The 12884-nt window shown below is 38.7% G+C and overlaps 1 non-coding gene across 1 annotated transcript; it reads right to left on the bottom strand.

Moving 5' to 3' along the window:
- Positions 1–531: 531 nt before the first annotated feature.
- On the bottom strand, positions 532–638 carry LOC141639632 (small nucleolar RNA R71). The gene has a single exon (XR_012542605.1). It is a non-coding gene; the product is annotated as a small nucleolar RNA R71 (small nucleolar RNA).
- Between the last annotated feature and the right edge of the window lie 12246 nt (positions 639–12884).

Raw genomic sequence — 12884 nt, 5'->3', positions numbered from 1 at the left:
GAAAGGACTTTGACAACCAATAGAAGACTTGCTAGGAGAACTTTGAGAGGTATTGGTGAGGTTATAGATATTCAACCAAACACTATTGAGTTCATCAACCCTTTTGCAAGAGAAGGTGAGGAGAACCCAACACAAAATCCAACACAAAATCAACCCACAATGCCTAAATTCTCATCACATTCCGTACCAACCGAGGAGAACCTACCTAATGGTACTCCCACACCACAACATTTAACCGGATATTTCATTGCCAAATCCGCATTTATCCAATTAGTCGAAAGAAGCCAATTTGGGGGGATGCCTAGTGAAGACCCTCACTCTCACATGGAGACTTTTTGTGATTATTGTGATGCGATTTTTCAAACCGATGTAACTCAAGACCAAATTCGATGGGTCTTATTTCCTTTTTCTCTAATTGGCACCGCAAAACAATGGTTGAAAGGCCTTGATAAGGCTACTCTCGGAATTGATTCTTGGAAGAAATTGGCTCTAGCTTTCTACAAAAAGTTCTATCCACCAGAAAAGACTAACATGCTAAGAGCTCAAATTACGGGCTTTAAGCAAAGAGATGAAGAATCTTTGTATGAAGCTTGGGAGCGATTCAAGGGAATTTGTCGCTCATGTCCTCATCATGGACTTAGCGAGTGGTTCTTGGTACAACAATTTTGGAACGGTCTTTATGAAGACTCAAGAAACATTCTGAATATGGGATCAAATGGAATGTTCACCGAAGTTGATGACAATCAAACTTGGAACAAAATTGAGGAAATGGCGGTCCATAATTCACAATATAGTAGACCTCGCAAGGCTACTAGAGGAGGAAAGCATGAAGTGGACCCTATTACTCAATTGGGTGCTCAACTTAGTGCTCACATTGATACCATCAATTTGAAGTTCAAAAAAGCTATGGCTAGGCTTGAAGAATGTTCAAAATCACCAAAGCATCATGTTAATGCCATGACGGCATCTTCATCAATCCCAAGTGGGATATGTGAGAATTGTGGAACTTTGGGATATGACCAAAGTGAATATAGGGGAACAAATGAACAAGTGAATGCTTTTCAAGCATACAAGAGTGGTACCCCTTATTCAAACTATTACGATGAGAACACCAAATTCCACCCAAATCTCTCATACAAAAGCCAAAATGTTCAAAACCCTCAACCAACATACACCCCACCTCCCATAAGAAACCAAAATCAAAGACCCTTTTACAACCAAAACCAAGGTTACCAAAATCAAACTCCATACAATCAACAAAATGACTAAAGTTTTGATGTTCAAAAAGCGGTCCTCCAAATGCAAAAAAATCAACAAGAGTTTTTCACTCAAATGCAAAAGGATAGTCAAGCAAAGGAAATCACCATCAACAACATCCTAGCCCACACCAAAATGCTGGAAACCCAATTGACTCAGCTAGCATCTTCTAGCTCACAAAGACAAAATGGACAATTACCACCTCAAAGTAATCCCCCAAGACATGAAACGGTTAGTGCCATTTACTTGAGAAGTGGTACGAGGTATGAAGCACCAAAGAAGCAAGTTGAGGATGAAGTTGTGGAAACTAGTGACAAAGAAGAAGTTGTACAAAACTCCAAGGATGGAGAACCATCAAAAGAAGAAGTTTCAAAGAAAAATGAAGACAAGGCCAAGGAGAAGGAGCCCATTGTGATTAGACTTCCTTTTCCGAGTCGTCAAACCAAGCCCAAATTTGATGACCAACTTGGAAAATTTATGGAGATTCTGAAGAATTTGGAAGTCTCGATTGCTTTCACGGAATTAATCAATCACGTGTCGGCCTATGCAAAATACATGAAAGTCATCCTCACGAAAAAGAAGTCGATCCGGAAGCTTGAGACTATCGCCTTCACTAAGTTGAGTAGTGCAATACTTCAAGGGAGTTCACCTCCAAAACTTAAATATCCGGGAAGCTTCTCAATACCGTGTACCATTGGCGACACCACAATCAAGAAAGCCTTGTGTGATCTAGGGGCTAGTGTGAGTGTTATGCCGTACTCGGTGAGTAAAAGGTTAGGGATGGGAGAGCTTAAATGCACCAATATCACACTCCAAATGGGCGATAGATCGACGAAGACACCATTAGGGATATGGGAAGATGTTCCAGTAAGAGTTGGGAAATTTTTCATCCCGGTGGACTTTGTCATTGTTGACATGGAAGAAGACCCCAACATTTCAATCATTCTAGGTAGAACTTTCTTACACACTGCGGGTGCGGTGATTGATGTGAAGCATGGAGAGCTCACTCTAGAAGTGGGAGATGAGAGCATAACTTTCAATCTTGACAAGACCATGAAAGCTCCTCGTTTGCATGAACCATGTTTTATGGTTGATCATTATAGCCGGAAGGATGATAGGAAGAAGTCGGAATTCCAATGGAAGAATAAAATCGATGATGCTCCATTCAAAGAGCAAGGAAATTGTAACAAAGAGAGCTTGAAAAGCTCACTAAAGTCAAGCAATGAAGAAGATGGTCTCATTGGCCAAGACAAGAAAGTGGGAGAGTTGTCTCTATCAACTCAAGAGATCTTTAGTGATCAAGTAGATGAAGTTTGTGGTCTTTGGGACGATGAGTTTGAAGGGATATTCAATCCCTACATTGGTAATGCTATCGATAAAGACCAACATGAAGGACAACAAGGGCAAAGATCTATTGAAGATCTTTATCATGACAATGAACAAGCTTTTGACTACTTCTTCAAGGTGTTGAGCAACATCAACAACACCTTGGACATGCCCCCGTGACATCTCACTAAGGATGAGAGTTTGGTGGAGTCCTCTCCAAACCACCATTTGTAAATATTTCTAACTCCCTAACTTGCATTTTAATTCTTACATTGCATCTTTGTCATTATTGGGTTTTTATGATTTGATCAAGAAATTTATCCTTTTTTGAGAGAAGTGAGGGAGGGACTAATGATTTAATTGATGTGTAGTGCTTTAGCTTAGTGTGGGGATAGCAATTGCCTAGGCTATTCATGCCTTAGTAGTGCCCCTACAATGAAGAACACGGGATTTGAAGAATGAAAATGACAGTTTAGTGTAGAATGTGATTTTCATTCCTCCAGCATAAATATTTACAATGAAGAACAGGAATTTTAAGAAAGAATGGAAAAATGACTTAGGGATATACAAAGTACGGATGAGGCGAATCCGGTGGGGTGAATCCGGCGGTTTGGAGAATCAAGCATCTTGGTGTCAAGGGCTGTGGTGACAGCAGTCATTACAGCTGCAGACTTTGAGCACATTGGTATTCATGAAATCAAGATCAATGGAATCAATGCATCTTGAGAAAAATTCAATCTTCTTTGGGAATGCTTGGTGTTCTTGGAAGTACGAGAAAACAAGAAAAATCACCGGAAGAAAATCACCGTCTTCTACGAAAATGGCACCGTCCACATTTTTGAAGTCAACCGTCTTTATTTCAAATCCGCCCGTCTTTGGTAAGAATTGAAACCAGTGAGAAGTCGGGCGTCGAAGAAGCAGCAATCGCCGCCGAACACCAATTTTGGGTTTATTACCGACCTCATTCATTTCTGTTTTGCTACATTTGTGCACTACCCATAGACCAATAACTCCAAAACCCCTCATCCTCCATCCTGAAAACAAGATTCCTCAACAACATTCTCAAATAAAATTACAAAACATCATGCAACAGCAAATCAATCCTCCTCTTTCAGCAAAATCAAACCAATACCAAAATCTTAACCTTTGAATTAGGTTTTGCTTAGATTTATAAGACAAAGCCTTTCGTCATTCAAATGGGTTGGAGTTACTAGGATTGAAGATTTTCACTCTTTCTTGGTTTATTCATCAATGGCAAGAACAAAGGGAACAGCAAGCAAAACCAAGGCACAATGAGAAGCACTCATTAAGACAAAAAGTCTTGAAGCAAAAGCATTACACAGCTGTGCGACAACTAGCCCAAACACAATCGGCAGGCGCCTCATGGAAGCAACAACATCTACTACTCAAAATTGCTCAACTTTAGGAATTATCCGAGATAATTTTCATTTCCAAATCCAATAGGCATTTTATAAGTTTTGCTATTAGTAAACTTATCACCAAGTTTGTTGTGAAGATGCATGAATAAGTTGGAGTGTCATTAGACAAACTGAAACCTTCTTTAAATCCATGGGGTTGGAGAATTAACGATCAAAGAATTGTTTACCTCCTTATAGAATTTTTGGAGTTCTTTGAGAATTCAACAGGTTGAGACTATGGGGGCCATGAGTTTAGCACAGCTAATGTTAGTAGGCAGTTCTTCGAAATGGTAAAGCTTTAGGTCATGCGATTCACAGTTATTTTAAGAATGTTGGCAAGTATGACTGACCCTCTTTGGGACGATTTCGAGAGGAAATTTGAGAACTTCGTGCTAGTCGCGCTTTCTGTTATTTCACCATCGGGAATTCGTGCTGGGGTCATAGAACACCATCATTTACCACAGAAAGACGCAGCATTTTTGACTCGTTCTTCTTGGGTGACATGAACATTGGAGAAATTCACCCAGGCCTGACTCTAAGGCTTTGGTGGATGGGTAAACAATCTTCGATTAATAGGAAGCAGTACTACCATTAGTGTGAATGAAGTCCTAGTGCTATCTTGGCTAAATGGGTGATCAAGACAGCAGGATAATAAGTATGTAACAAGAGATTAGTCATCATTGATGTGTTATGACATTGAACCATCTGATAGGTCTCTCTTGGCCTCGCCCGACCACCCAGTATGCGACAACTGGTGAGCTAGATCTCACTTTGTGAAGGACATCCGTTAAGTTATCACCGGATAACTATCTACTTCTTCTCAAAGGAGCCGGAGTATTTATCCGACAACAGAAGGGTAAGTACAAATGCTGCATAGACAATCACACCACCATTATCCTTTCAAGTACCAGAGTTCAAGCAGAAGGTATTGAGCGAAAGTAGTTATATGACTCTTCTTATGCGAGATGCGACCGACATTAGGATCAGGAAGATGCTTACTTAGCCCCAATATCCACCCTCTTCCTGGCTACGGCAGGACTACTTGACCCTTCATGTCCTTTGCTTTCGTTGGCGAGATAGGAAGTCTTCTTTCCGGAAGTGCATCTGGGGTGGTTACCGGGTGATAATGGTTATCGGTAGTAAGAGACTTTATGATAACATTGATGAAGAAGCTAGGCAGGAGGAGAGGATGATGATCAAGATGAAGCAAAGAGAAGTAGAGAGAAGTGGTGATGAGTCCACTTCTAGTAGGAAGATGATGATAGTGATGATATGATGGTATAAACTTTAGGCTCCTACCCTCACCAGTTTGTATCCTTTCTCTGTTTCTTCGGCCTCTTGATCATTATTGGAGTATTCTTCCTTTACTTATTTCTTTCATTTATTGAGAGTGTTCTATAAATTCTATTAATTCCCCCCACAAGAAATCAAGGTAATAAAATTAGTTTCATGCATTGCATCGTGTGTACTCAATTCCCCACACATAACAGGACATTGTAATAATATATTGGTTTGGGGAAGTGCTTTATCTTTATGAGTCAATCCGTTATCACTCTAAATGTGGCTGCGAAACAACATCATTATAGTGTAGATTAGTTAAGCACATTAGTAAATCATGCATGTTTATAATTTCCATCATTTGGCCGTAGGATATTTTATATTGAGTATGGGGATGGGAATTCTAACCTTTTATTCAAAATCAAAAAATTGAAAAATTTGAGAAAAATCATAAGGTAGAAAATTTGAAAACCAAACATAACTCATTTCTTTTATGGTGTATTGTGCTTTTATATTATTAACTATATATTGTGTTTATTCTATCCTTGTTCACAGCTGACGTCGCCACATCAGTTTTATATGAGGATCATGAAACGCGTCATGATCTTTCGATCCTTTTTTCCTCTTTATCTTCGCTTGGCCTATGTGACGCGCAGTTGATACGGTATAACAGTGTGAACTTCGGACACATTTTAGTTTTATATGTCATATTAATTAGTAAATCCGCGTGGATGTATATAATGGTTCATCATGGCATATAGTTGCGTTTAGATAAAATGTTTTGATAAGTACCTAGTTTAGAACTGTTAAGCAACCTAAACCATTACAAATGCTTTTTAACTAGACTTAGCCTACTAGAATGGTTGTAAACACCTGATTATGCTCATACTAATTAATCTTTAGATAAACTAAAATACCTAGTAAAGTTTGCATGTGAGTCTATTCCGACCAGTGATCACGATGGACTTAATTGCTTATACAGGTGACCTTGATTGACAACATGTATCAACCTTCAAAAATCTTTTCTATCAATAAGTTTTAGTACTCATTTCAAAAGATTTTGTCATGTGAAACATTTAGCTATGAGGAAACCTGGAATGTATGAAATATTTAAATGTTGGAAATTTAGTTGTTTTAGTGGAAGGCATTCACTTGATGTGTGTGTGGAGAGGATCCATTGAATTATTAGTTGATTAACATGAGTTAGAGTATTTATCACCGAAAAGCTATTATACAGGATTGCGGTGCCTAATAAGCGATTGGCGAAAGCCGAGACAAGTAACAGAGGAATGAACAAAATCTCCAGGAGTGCAGAGGCTATGAGTTGAATGAGGTGGTACTAAACATGATATATCCGCATGACTATATATGATTTGACATTTGTTCCCAAAGCCTTTTTGTCAGCCACTTTATCGAGGCTGGGGCCGATCCGTGACCTTTGCTTTTATGAGAACTACGAACTTGCTGTATGCGTATACTAGCATCATGGGATCATCATTCCTGCATCATTCGGCGTCGTCTTGAGCGCAAGCATTGGACCCCGATTACGGGGGCGAAAGTAGTCTGGTTTGACACCAGTTAGGTGATGAGTGCCATCTCGCCTAGCGTATTATTGATAGAAACCGACGTGTTGCGTGGATTATATGCTGCAAATTAGTTTCTCTGTTTAATTTTTCCGACCATACTCGAGCGAAGTGAGCTGTTCCTACTATGGTCCATCCATTATTGGATTGCCGTGTGCTTAATGGCAGTTGGATCTGCCCCAGCCCATTTTGCGCAGACCACCTTGCCATAGACTTGCATCTCTATGTATGGTTGTCTTGTTGCATAGGTTCGAAGCGGTGAGACTATGCTAATGGTCTCATGTCGGCTATGTTCGCATGGGTAGGTTTTAAATAATGGTCCTAGATCTACCAAGTCACCTCTTCACTGCAGTTGGCGACATAAGAGGATTACGGTTTGAGATGTTAAGTGTAATACCTCAATTATTAACATGTTTAGTCTAGAATTAATATTCAGATTAGCCTTACTGGCAGCTTTAGTCATGTTTGGAATATTTGCTGTCTTTAGTTCTTTTTGTTTTCATGCTGGGGTTTCGTCCTCACCGGTAGGAAGGATTGAACCTTGCATTTCATGTGAAATGAGACTAAATTGATTCAAGTCAACTAGGCATCAAGGAGAGACAAGATTGAAGGCCTTTTGTCCATATTATAGTAGATGGGCAATGGCGAGAGGATCTCTTGCATCCCAGAAATCTGAGGAATTTATGAAGGAAGGAAGAAGAGAAGAAATGAGGCTGGGTCATCAATCCGTCTGGATTAGCGTGGAAGCAGCAACAGTCCTCCCACCACGCTTGTCCAGCGCATAGTTTCTCCGACAAGGCAGTTGACGTAAACAATGGTGGTTCCACTGAGGCGTGTAGGCGAACTGCAGATCGGCCGTCTTTTACAGACTGGATTCAGACGAAGCCAAGATTTACATTTCGCTAAACGTCGAGTAAAGATGCGCGTCCTGAAAAATCTAAAACACCTTGATCTGAAAGTGTGTACTAGTTTGGCCATGATTATACCTAATGCATCCTAATTTCCTATCGAAGTTTTATTAGTCTAATTGAAGGCATGTTCTTATTAGTAATTCTTAAGTAGTTAATATCGTCAAATCTCTCTTTGGTTTTGTAATCAACAATTAATCAAGTTTTAATACAAGTTTTATTTCATTAATCTCTCTTTTGTTCATCCTTTATTTTGGGGTAATTGAAGATTATTTGGGTTATTATTGGAGATTGACAACCTCTCAATCAAGCATCAAATTACTTTTTTATTCTTTGCTTTATTGGAATCATTAGTAGGTATAATTCTCTTAATCCCTTTTTAGTTATTGTTAATTACTTTCATTTATTCATCATGTTTCACATTGTTGGTATGATTGACTACTTTTATGATAACGACATGATAATGAAGTAGTTCCCTAGCAAGGTTAATGGGTAATTAGGAAACCAACATGGGGAATGATTCATTCGTAAATTAATAATAACTTTTCGTGGTTTATTTGCTTGCTTGTTTTATCTCGGCTCATTTGTATGTATGTTTATGAAATGTGACCTTATGAATCATGCATTTGACCACATCACCTATCTTTTCAATGAGGACTTGGGACATAAACCAACTCAGTCTCAGTGATGAACCATGCATGTTGTTGGTAGGAGATGACAAGTCGACTTGTAGGTGTTGCTCCTGATCTGCATCAGTTCGAAACTCACGTTGAGCTTTCCTGGGATTGTGGAATATAACCCAACTCAATCAATGCAGCAAATGCTTATAATTTGAGAATATATTGTGCTGATGTTTCCCATGAATCCCCTGGAATACATGACACCTGGTCTTTTTATCAATTATTTACAACCCTTTTATTAATATAGCATCTTTTTTTCATTTACTGTTGAGTTGACATGATATTCTACATCAACTTAGAATTGTGACACCCCTAAGACACCACTAGTCTCAATAGAAATCTCATCTAATTCCCGTCCCATAGGATCAAACCTACCTCTTTACTAATTGTGGAACATTGCGATTATAAATTATGTTTAGTCTGCGTTAGCCAAAAAACAATTGTTAAGAAAAATAGAATATAGCTCAGGTCGATATGTGGAAGTGTAATTATCTTGTTATCTTGAAGGACATGCCTTGATTAAACATTTCTCATCGTGTCCTTACCACTCTGATATTCGCAGTGTGCTTTCATTCCAGAAGATAGATCTCTTTTAACATAGATGGGTCATTAAATCATAGGGTTAAGAACACCTTGTTTCATCAACCTTTTAGAAGCTGTTAGTCATAGATATAATGTTTGCATTCGCTGTGCAAGTGTACCACGATGAACCGTGAAGGTTAACCTGCGTCGTTTTGCTAGTGAAGCGTAGAGCATTCGTTGAACATGATATCCCACGATGACTACCATTTTGAATGAGCCAGCTACGGATGTCATCTTCAATCCTTGTCCCTGCTTAGTTGGAATGCTGAAAGATTTTATGTTTGATACCTCTGGTAGTTTGCGCCAATGCGGTCAGTTATCTGAAGTTTCTGAGTAGTACGTATGAGCGTTCAACGGGTTGCGCATAGTCTTCATCCACCTAACGATCGGTGAAGTATCTTTCGTTAAGGTGGGAACCTCAGAGTTCGTAATGAAGCTTGGATCTCATTATCGTATATTGTTTGAAGTGAGCTGATTGCGGCATCATCGGTGTGATCTTCTTGTGTTCCATGAAATAAACATTCGCAGCCGAGGATAATTGGCGAGGGCGAAAGGAAGATCGCCAGGAACATCTGAGGTTTTGATGCCTTTTCATGAACATACCTAATCTTTGAAAGCAGAATGTGCGTTGAAAGTTTCCTGCCCTTGACTTTGGGGATGTAGTCGTGTTAAGTTGGTTGTAGTGAGCATTGCCGGCCTCATACTTGCGTTATTACTACCACTGTAAGATGTCATCTCCTTAAAAATTGACAGTTGCTCCTCCAAGTATTGGAGCCAGCGTTACGACGATGGGGACCTAGTGGGGGTTGTGGTTTCGCGTTGCCCGACAAATGGTGGAATATTATAAGCGATCTGCGTTAGAATACCAACTTTTCTACGGGGAGAGCCTAGTTTATCGCAGCAACTAGTCGGCCTTAATAGCATTGAGGCGAGCATAAACCCGAAGTCGCCAGCTTGTTTGAAGGGGCAGACCAGTAGCTAGTATTACTGATCGGCTACCATTTAGGGTTGTCATTCTGCCCATGACTAATTCCGAGGCATCTTGAAGCCAGGGATAAGAGATCGATGACGAATCAAGAACACTTGGGTGACCATTTGCTTACCTCAAAGACCCAACTTGTGGAAAAATTAGAATTGTACCCTTATTAAAAATGAGGTTTAAAGATGTCCAAATTTGCTGATGTTGTCACAAACATTGTAATATAGTTGTAAGTCTTGCAGCTGGAGTGAGTTTTCTGATAGTTTTAGGCCAATTTTGGCTTGCAGACTGTTTGGAAGAAGTTTAATCATTTTGCCTTCTTTGACATTTTTGAAAATATTTATTTGAAAGTTTTATATTTAAGTTTATTGTTTTCTTTTAAATAGACGAAGCGATGTTGTATAATCTAATTCATCTGAGACAATGTGGTATCTGGAAAGTGCATTGAAAGTTTTGACTTAAAAGATTGATTTTATAAACTTAATCAAACCACGAAATATGGGAGTGGTCCGTGTAAACATGGTAAATTAGGTTCCTAGTACATTCTCAAGTAGTAGAAGCCGCCAATCTGACAGGAGTATACACCACAGTATAGTTGTGATCAATCGCTATCTATCAAATAGATCAAATTTGGACGTCCATCTGGGCAATTAATCCAGATAGTTGGTTTGGCTGGAAGGTGAATAAATCAGCCTAAAATTGATAATAATGGCTCATTCTCTCGTCCTCATGCTTATATTGCTGTTAGTTTCACCTTGAAATATTTGAAGTGTAGTCTAAGTGAGTAATAGAATTCTGACCAGGAGATATGAGGCGGCTGGACAGCGTTACCATATTTGATGTACCAATTTTATAGGAAGTGCAGACAGAACAGATATCTATCGATGTCATGTAAAGATAAGTGATGACAAAAAGAGCCTAGAACTAGTTACTTTATAGCATTACCTACTACAGATGATCTGATGGATGTCAATGAACCTGTGGATAATACGAGAGATCTGATTAGAGGTGGGGAATCTAAATGTGGAAGTCGTGTCTGAACACTAATCCACTTCTGCTCGATGGCGACCTCTCTCTGCAATGGTTAAGAATTATTATATTAATTATATTCGATTTGTGCCATGTGCTCCAGAATTGATATGACATATTATGATTGAAACTATATACGTTGAACAATAATTTAGCATTTTCATTTAAGGGTCAGGTCGATTGTTAGATTAATTTACATGAAGAGACAAGTAAATAATCAAATACATATGATATAATAAATAAATAGATAATTAAAATTCCACAATAAATTTTTAATGAATTAATTATTCACATCAAAAATATATTTTTACAGATGGACGATTTGGAAAAATAAAAGGAAAATAAATAGGAATTGACACGAATGTGGGCAGTTAGAGTGTGTCTACAGGCTAGTGAATTAACCATGTAATTAAAGTTAGTCCTGACGACGGAGGTCGGAGATAGAACCGTCCCAGACAGTGCGACTCTCTGCGTCTCTTAGAAGAAACGCTGACTTTCTTGTCTGTTCACAAATTGATCTGTTGTAGAAGTAGGCTGCAGGATTGTCTTTGTTATGTATATTTAAGGTTGATTATAGGTTTTGTCAGGTGAAATGGTTTAATATGTAATTATGATCGTCGCGAAAAAAATTAAACTGCAGACCAGCCGAACAGGAATAGTTTAGCCGGGTACTCGAATTAGGTTTGGTGTAGGCTGAAGCAGACACCAAGCGTGATAAATTGAAATAAGCAATTAAACATATCTGAAAAGCAGATTCAAAACTTGAAGTATAAGCGAATTGATTCTAAATCCGGGTTGGTTGTGCATGTGAAATATGTAATATCGATTAATGCAGAGTTAAATGGAGAATAAAGCTCTGATGATATAGAATGTATAAAAATTGTATGTTTGAAGAAAAGGAAGAAGAGAATAGAAAATAAAACAAGATCGAAATAACAGAGAAACAGGAAAAGCAGGAATAGCGATACCTCTGCAGGAAGAAGCGACAGAGCCATAACTCCAGTAACTGACGATTCTGCGTTTCTTCAGCGTTTATTTACTACTAATCAAGTAAGCAGTTGTAATAAAGTTTTAAGTGGTTTTGAAGCATCGTACCAGCGTATAAATAAATAAAATCTGATAAAAAAGATCGGTTTTCAAGATTACATATGTTTGTGGCAAGATTACGCTAAGATTCGCGTATTTGCTGATTTCAGTACTATGCTGAAAGTGCCTCGTTAAATTTGGAATCAGCATTGAATTAGTATGTAGTAATCGGTGGTGGTCGCTGCAGCGTGGTAAGGACTCGGGAATGATACGAGCTTGCATGAGCCGATTGATCAACACGTAAGTTGAAATCTAAAACCGCAGTCTTAGAATGCAAAGGAAGAAAGAAGCGAGGACATCATGCTATTATTGAAAAATATAGAGCGAAATTCATAAACACATACTAAAGCATGATTATGGAATGACTCAAACTGAAGCTAAATCACGGAAAAATAACACGCGAAATGGTGAGGAAGAGAAACGCAAACTATACTGCGATGCCGAAGAAGCTGTGACATCTCTTAAATCATTCGATGGTTTTCATACTGTGGAAAAACAATCGCGTTTTGGAATGCGGTGGATCTCAACTTCCTTATTCAGCAAAATAAGATTTTTAGGATATCTTGCCACCAAAGATATAAGATTAATTATGGAATAAATATCCAGAATCCTTCAGGCAGAAGGCATTTTAGGCGGTTTCTTAGAATGAAGCGGTTTTCAATGTAGGACTCCAAATAAGCTCTAATTCATCAAAACGGCCGTATTGACGTAGATGACAAAGAATGAACCGTGTTTGAGCTATCTGTGATAACTTCTGT

This window comes from Silene latifolia, unplaced genomic scaffold, assembly GCF_048544455.1.
Source record: "Silene latifolia isolate original U9 population unplaced genomic scaffold, ASM4854445v1 scaffold_488, whole genome shotgun sequence".
Lineage (NCBI taxonomy): Eukaryota > Viridiplantae > Streptophyta > Magnoliopsida > Caryophyllales > Caryophyllaceae > Silene > Silene latifolia.
The sequence above is the reverse complement of the archived record's forward strand: the minus strand, read 5'-3'. Positions and strand labels throughout refer to the sequence as shown.